Below are 7,927 nucleotides of genomic sequence, written 5' to 3'. Positions count from 1 at the left end.
CTTGACTCTTTCCCATCTGAGTTTTGGCTTTTGTTCTACTGCAAGGCTTCTTCCAGCCTTCTAGCCTGGGTAGCCACTGACACCACCATCCCTGGCTTCCAGTGGTCCTCTCCTCACCCTAGCTCTCCTGGACCAGTTACGGACAATTCCCTTCCTTCTACCAGAACAGTGTAGGCATTTTTCAAGAGGATTTTTACTGAGAAGAAAAGAACAAAAGCAAGGAAACTCTGATACCCAGAACTGGATGGGATTCTTTATTTTAAGACAGTGATTCTCAAAGTGGGCTCCTGAGGTCAGCAGAATCAGCAACAGCAGGCATCTCATTAGAAATGCAAATTTTCGGGGCGCCTGGGTGGCTCAGTCAGTTGAGTGTCTGACTTTTGGTTTCGGCTCAGGTCATGATGTCACGGTTGGTGAGTTCAAGCCCCGGGTCGGGCTCCACAGTGACAGGGCAGAGTCTACCTGGGATTCTCTCTCCCTCTCTCTGCCCCTGCCCGCGTGTGTGCACACACATGCTCTCTCTTTCTCTTACTCTCTCCCTTTTTCTCAAATATATAAATGAATAAGAAATGCAAATTCTCAGGCCCCCTCCCAGACCTTCTGAATCAGAAACTCTAGGAGCGAGGCCCAGCCACCTGTCGTTTAACAGGTGATTCTAACCCAGGCTCAAGTTTGAGAGCCGCTATTCTTTTCTTTTTTTTTTTTTAATTTTTTTTAATGTTTATTTATTTTTGAGACAGACACAGAGCATGAGTGGGGGAGGGGTAGACACACACACACACACACACACACACACACACACACAGAATCCGAATGAGTCTCCAGGCTCTGAGCTGTCAGCACAGAGCCTGATGCAGGGCTTGAACTCACAGACCGTGAGATCATGACCTGAGCTGAAGTCGGACGCTTAACGGACTTAGCCACTCAGGTGCCCCTGAGAACTGCTACTCTAAGGAAACTGCAACCTAGTCCTGGGCAGCCTGCAGAGCACACAGCTTCCTCTTTCTTTCCTTGCGTCAACCACGTTTTGCTGTTTGCCTACGGCCTGGTCTCTAGTAGCTAACTCTCCATTTGGGCCAGTGGACTCCATGTTGTGGGCTAGCATATGCACCAAGTATTACTACTGCTCCTCATTCTAAGAGCTTCTACATCTTTCACCTGTTCCTCATGGAGCTCTGCCCTGTCCGAAGCACATTACACTCAGTGTTCGTTTAATGCTTCATAACAGTTCCACAAGGTAGACATTATTATCTGAATCTTCCAAATGAGGAAATGCAGAGTCAGAGAAGGGAGTTGCCAAAAGGATTTCAGGTAATAAGGGACAGGGCCAGGGTTCATATCTAGGGATCTGTGACCCGAAGCCCATATGCATAACCTTGATATCACACTGCCTCCACACAGCCACGTGGCTTCTGTGCCAGGCACCGCTATCTGGGCAGCTTCCATGACCATGTGTCTATTCACTACCTTGGCCAGCTGGGTCTTCTCCTCATGCACTGGCCCTTTCACATTTATCCCACAAGTTACTTCACCTCAATGCGCTTCGGTTCCCTTGCCTGTCAAATGGAGAAATCATCCTTACCTCAGAGGGTGGCCATGAGGATCAAATAGGTAAATGTATGGGAAAGTGTTGTCAATTGTAACATGAATAAAAGGCATTATTGTCTCCACTCTACAGATGAAGAAACCTATGGTCAGTGTGGTTACCTAATGGACAAAAGCTGTTGGCTTTCCACCTGTTGTTTGAGGGTACAAGGAGGCCTCTATTCCCCAAATCTCCCACTCTACTTGCAACTACAAGTAGAGAACCATATTTAATAAGTATTCTCTGTTAGGATGAAAATGTTCGCAGGCCAGTGTACTAAAACAGGCAAAACACAGATACATTTGGGTTCAGAGAGGTGAGAACAGCCTAGAACCAGTACTGGCTTAGCCATCAGTTGCCGAAATGGGCGTTGGGCAGCCGGGAGACACGGGCCAGAGTCAGGGGAGTGGACAGAGAGCAGAGACTCTACTACGAGAAGTAGGAGAGCTCAAAGGATTCCACAGCTTCATCATTTGCTTATGGCCCGATTATCCACATTAGCATTGAAATCCACATTTAATCCTCTCTCACTGTTTAAATGATTCCCATTGACTTCAGAACAATCCTACCTTTTCATGTGTCCTTTTCCCCTTCCTGTTTCTCAGCTTTCCAGTTTTTTTCATTTTTCTTTTCATACTTCCTTCCCATACATAAGGTTAGTTCTCTGTGAACTAGACGTTCACTCCCAGTCTTTCTTCTCTCCCGTTTCTTTTTCATGGTGTGCCTGTAGCACACACAGTGTTTCAGTAAGCTAGAGGTCACCAAGCCAACGGAGGGCATTGATGTATTTTACGGAAACTAACCATGTTATACCACAAAGACAGAAGAGGTGCCATGCAGCCCTGGATGGCTCTGTCCTTGGGTTTTGTGAGCCCTGATGTGACAGAGAAGGTACTATGTAAGTTTTCATGGGTAGGCTTTTAATTTTATTTTATTTTTTAAGAAAAAAATTTTAAGGGGCACCTGGGCCACTCAGTAGGTTAAGCGTCTGACTTCAGCTCAGGTCATGACTTCATGGTTTGTGAGTTCGAGCCCCATATCGGGCTCTCTACTGTCAGTGCAGAGCCAGCTTTGGATCCTCTGTCCCCCTCTCTCCCTGCCCCTCCCCTGCTTGTGCACTCATGCTCTCTTACTCTCTGTCGAAAAACTAAATAAACATTTTTAAAAATTTTTTTAAGATTTTATATAATTTCGTAAAGAAATATGGGCATGAAATAACCCCAAATTAATGCTGGCTGGGGAATGGGTGTTAAAGGAAAACTACCTACTCTCCTTGGGGCAAATTATTCATCTGTAAGTAATTTTTTAAAAAAAGATTCCATTTCTATATGGCAAAGCTTTGCCTTAGATTAGATTCTGTGCATTTTAGGCTATTAATGATAACAGATTCAAGTATAGGATACATTACAACCATCTTGAAATATCTACAAGGAATTCACACGCTATTCCCCTCCTTGTGTCATAATTAAAAACAAAAAGCCTCACTTGACCAAATTTCTGGTCCATCCAGCCCTGAATTTTTATAGGAGAACTCAGAGACATGTTGGTAGTGGGAGTGGAGAGGGTGTGGTTGGCTTCCTTAATGACAACCTCAAGGTTAAAGACATTTCACAAGATTCTCTATCGGGGCTTTATCGTCTACAAATACAGCCTAAATCCCTCTTGAAATATCTTTTCAGCTCAACTTGTTGCTTGAGGTGGTGAGTTCCCTAGGTTTTAGTGCCAAGTGCATAAAGTCTCCATTCTTTTCGTTTCTCTTAAACTTGATTCTTTTGAGTTTTAAGGTCTGTGCTGACCTCTAGCCAGTAAACAGCTTTGATCATTATTTACTCTGTACATACCCTTCATGATGCTTTTATAGTGAGGATAATAGTGGAACCCACCTCATGGGGTAATAGGTATTGAATGACTCAGGACATGTCAAGTGTTTAGACCCATGCCCAGCACCAAGCACTAAATAAGCAGTTATTATTAGTAGTGCTAACATTAGTATGGACTTTGGTCGTTGTCTCAATCTGTATCTTTTTGAGTTAAAAACTCCTAAGACTTTGAGTCTTCTCATTCCTTTGTTCCGGCTGCCCATCCTCTATACCACCTTGGGCTCCATTTTGCCTTTCTTGACTCATGGCCCCCTGAATTAAACATTGTGTTCCTGCACCAGGTTTAAAAAAATTGTTTTTCAAAAACAGGATAATGTATCACTCTGTTTGTAGTCCGTTTTCTATTGATGTACAGAATTTTGTTGACCTTTCTGGCCCAAATGGTGCAGTGAGCTGAAATTGTTCCAGAAATATCTGTGACTCCTAGATCTCTTTCCAGAGCCATAAATGACAACAATCTTATTATTTGTATAATACAGTTATGGGTTTTTTTCTGTAAATGTTTTACCTTGCTGAGATAATCTATTGTTCATCTTTTCCCACTCCCCCAATTTTGAGAGACTTCCTTGCCATTTATACTACATCAGCTTGGCATTTCACTAGTGAGAAGAGCTTAGATCCAGCTACAAACCTTATTTTATACCTTATTTTATACCACTCATGACACTTAAATAAACCTGGGACCATAGGAGTCAATGCTGATACTTCTTCATCCACAGAAGCACCCACTTTTTCCTACCCTCCATTTCATTCTGTAAGTTGCTTGCCTTCCATGACGGAATGTTTCCCCGGATCCCACGGAGACTCATTTAACAACAACAAAAAGTCAACAGTACAGAAGCTTGTCAAAGGCTTTTTTTAAAAGTCTATGTAAATTCTATCCCCTCATTCCTCCTTGTCCATATGTTATTTACTCTCTTGAGGAGCGCTAATAGATTAGTCAGACATGATTTTCCCCTCACAAAAACCCCACTGCCTTCCTTCCAAAAGGTCATGTTTGACTATGACTTTAGATTTATTATTTGGCTATAAAACAATTGTTCAGAGAGTTCCAGGTTTTGCTTTTTAAGAATTTTTTTCATATAATCATTAAATGTCAGTGCTGGAAAGAACCTTAGAGATGGACCAATTTTCTTCATTTTACAATGAGGAAACTGAGGCCTAAAAGAGGTTCTGCCAAATGCATTTTCCATTTCTTGGTCTTTTAACAATTTGAGTAAAATCCTCATGTTAGACCATGCTGAATACAATGTTTGGGGGTATGTTTTCTGTGCTGTCCCAAATGGAATGTATTTTTCTTACCATGCAACACATAATAGATATAACTGATGAAAGCAAAATGTTTTTAAGAACTGTAACTGTTTTAAAAAGAGGCTTGTTATACTTAATTTTATTATCATAAGCTTTAGTTAGCTTATGTTTAGCAAAACAAGTTTGCTTTTTGTTATTCCTATTAAGAACCCTACCCTCCAAATATACCTGATTTCTTGTTATTGTTAAAACCATATTGTCAAGCTTCTATCGTGTTTACTACGTGCCAGGCCCTGTTCTAACTAAGCACATTATGTAGATCCTCATTCAAAGTTAAAAGATAGGCAATAGGAACCCACAACATTTGAAGACAAGGAAGTGGATACGTTTGGGCTGGAGGAGGTAGTGACTGGATGAGGGCATCAAGGTGACTTCTGGGGTGCAGTAGCATTCTGTTTCTTGCTGTGGGGGACAGATACATGAATGTGTTCACTTGGTGAAAATTCATTGAGTTGTTTGACACTTAGGATTTGGGCAGCTTTCCATATGGATGGCACACTTCAATGAAAGTTTAAAGAAGACATAACACTCATTTAAGCCCTTAAATCAATTTAAGTAGGTAGGTATTTTTATTACCCACTTTTGACAAATGAGGAAACTGAGGCACAGAGAAACTAGGTCACTTGCTGACGATCACAGAGCTAGCATGTAAACAAGATTGGGACTTCAGCCTAAGCAGTCTGGCTCCAAGGTCCATATTCTTCATGAGCACACTATATACCATCTCTCAGAATTGATTGTTTTCAGTAGCAATGTTAAGTTGTTTCCTAATCTGATGGCGACTTTGTATTCGACCCTAACTGCACTTACTTTTGTATTTCCCTTCATTATATATCCACCACCCCTTGCCTCAATGCATATGCACATATATGCAGGAAAATGCTTTAATGATGATTTCCCTTCCCTTGCCGTCTCTTTTGACGCCTCTGTGTGTCTCTCAGAGATGTCCATGGTGAGTTTCCCCATGAGGCTAAAGTATATAAACCCTAACATGAAACTCTAAGAATACTCTCATTGTTAAAAAAAAAAAAAAACACCCTAAAAATTCTTGCATTAATCTCTAAGAGCAGAAATCACAATGTAGTTTTTTCGTTGTCACCTAAACATTTCAGGCATTCAAAAAATCATGGAATGAAGGAAAACATTTTAGTCACTCTAGATTCCAACTGATTTTACCCCTGATTGCTCTGTAACTTCTGAGCAAGTTAAGATGCTTTCGTAAATAAGGTTTAGATTTTTCAAAGATTCATGGGGGGGTTACTGAGTATAGTGAAGGCCCTGGGGAGGAGGCAAGTGGACAGGGAGGGGAACAGAAAGTGTAACGTGTCAACTCTGGACCAGGTATCACGTTAGAGCAGTTTATGTGCATCATGTCATGTAGCCCTTACCACCAGGATTCAAAGGAGGCATTCACAACTCCCATTTTGCAGATGGAGAAAATGAGGCTCAGACATCAAGCTCACAAAACTTAATAAGGTCTGTCTGGCTCCAAGGTCCACATCCTCCCACATTAAATTGTACTACCTTTCAAAAAGTAGATGTCCCTTTGCCTGTTTTAGAGTAAAAATTTCAAAGGAAGAAAGAAGAAAATGGTGTGAGTAAATATATCCTGTATGTGTCTTTTAGAAAACTCTTACTGAAAGAAGTCCGTACTCTTTATAAACAACATAAAGCTGCTTTGTAAAGGAAAAAAAAAACACGTTTTGAACAACAGTACTGATCAGTTAATTCCATTCATTACAGTGAAGCACGCCTTTTCTTTAACCTCTCCTATCAGAGAGCACTGAAGGAAAAATTAGTTCAAAATGTTATGGATCTTATCACTCTTAGAACAAAAATTCTCACTAAAAAATGCTGCAGCCAAATGATATTAACAATCAGAGTAAATTAAAATAAATTCAAACTTACAGACCTGTGATCTTGCCCATGAGGTATTCATTAGTCATGATTTTTTTTTTCAATATTCCCCATAGAGAAAATGAATCTCTCTGCCCTCCATTTCTTATAATCAGTAGAAGCCTAGCAGTTCAAAGCATAAATCCTGATGTCACACTCCCTTGGTTCAAATTCTAGCTCTACCCCTTAAGAGCTATACGACCTTGGCTTGAAGAACTGTCAGATTTAGCAAGGAGAAATAGAGGACGACCAGTTACATTTGAATTTTAGAAAAATAATGATGTTTTCAGTAAAAGTATGTCTCATGTAGGATTTTTTTCATCAGTAATCTAAAATTCAAATGTAACTGGGTATCCTGTATTTTATATGGCAATCCTACCTTGGATGAGTTACTTCATCTCTCTGTGCCTCAGTTTTGTCACCTGTAAAATGGGAATGATATCATGATAGCCCATGGGGTTGTGGTGAGAATGACATGGAAATATATGTAAATTGCAACCATGCCTGACACAGAGCAAGCACTACATAAACTATAGCTCTTATGATTACCGAATTTTCTAGTTACATGAATACAAGTTTGGCTTGGGCTCCTGCTTTAAAAAGGACAATGAAAGGGGCGCCTGGGTGGCTCCGTTGGTTAAGCATCCAACTTTGGCTCAGGTCATGATCTCGTGGTTTGTGAGTTCGAGCTCCGCGTTGGGCTCTGTGCTGACAGCTCAGAGCCTGGAGCCTGCTTCGGATTCTGTGTCTCCCTCTCTCTCTGCTCCTCCCCTAGTCTCTCTCTCTCTGCCTCTCTCTCTCTCTGTCTCTCTCTCTCTCAAAAATAAATAAACATTTAAAAACATTAAAACAAAAAAGGACTACAAAAGAATTACTTTATACCTCATTTACTAGGTGCAGCGCGAAAGTGGGAGAGCAATACTGAAGTGTTTTGTTATGCATACTCACATGGAATACCTTACTTTTTTACTAGGAAACGTATTCAATAACTCAGCATTTTACAACCCAGACACAGTTTCTCCTGCTATTGTTCATATAAATGACCTTTCCATACAGCAATAACCTTCTAATGCTTTGAGAGTCTGGAAAAAAATAAGAAAATACCTTTTTTTTAGTATATATTTCATGAACTAAATCCATCCTTCACAACATAGTAAGCACTCATTTCTCTATATTTGCATCACAGGAATCTGTATATTGTCAGATGCAAAAGTTACATTAAAATTTAAGAGCTGGTATGTTCCAGTTTCTTGTA

Source organism: Panthera onca, chromosome X, assembly GCF_046562875.1.
Source record: "Panthera onca isolate mPanOnc1 chromosome X, mPanOnc1 haplotype 2, whole genome shotgun sequence".
In the NCBI taxonomy this organism is placed as follows: Eukaryota; Metazoa; Chordata; class Mammalia; order Carnivora; family Felidae; genus Panthera; species Panthera onca.
The sequence above is the reverse complement of the archived record's forward strand: the minus strand, read 5'-3'. Positions refer to the sequence as shown.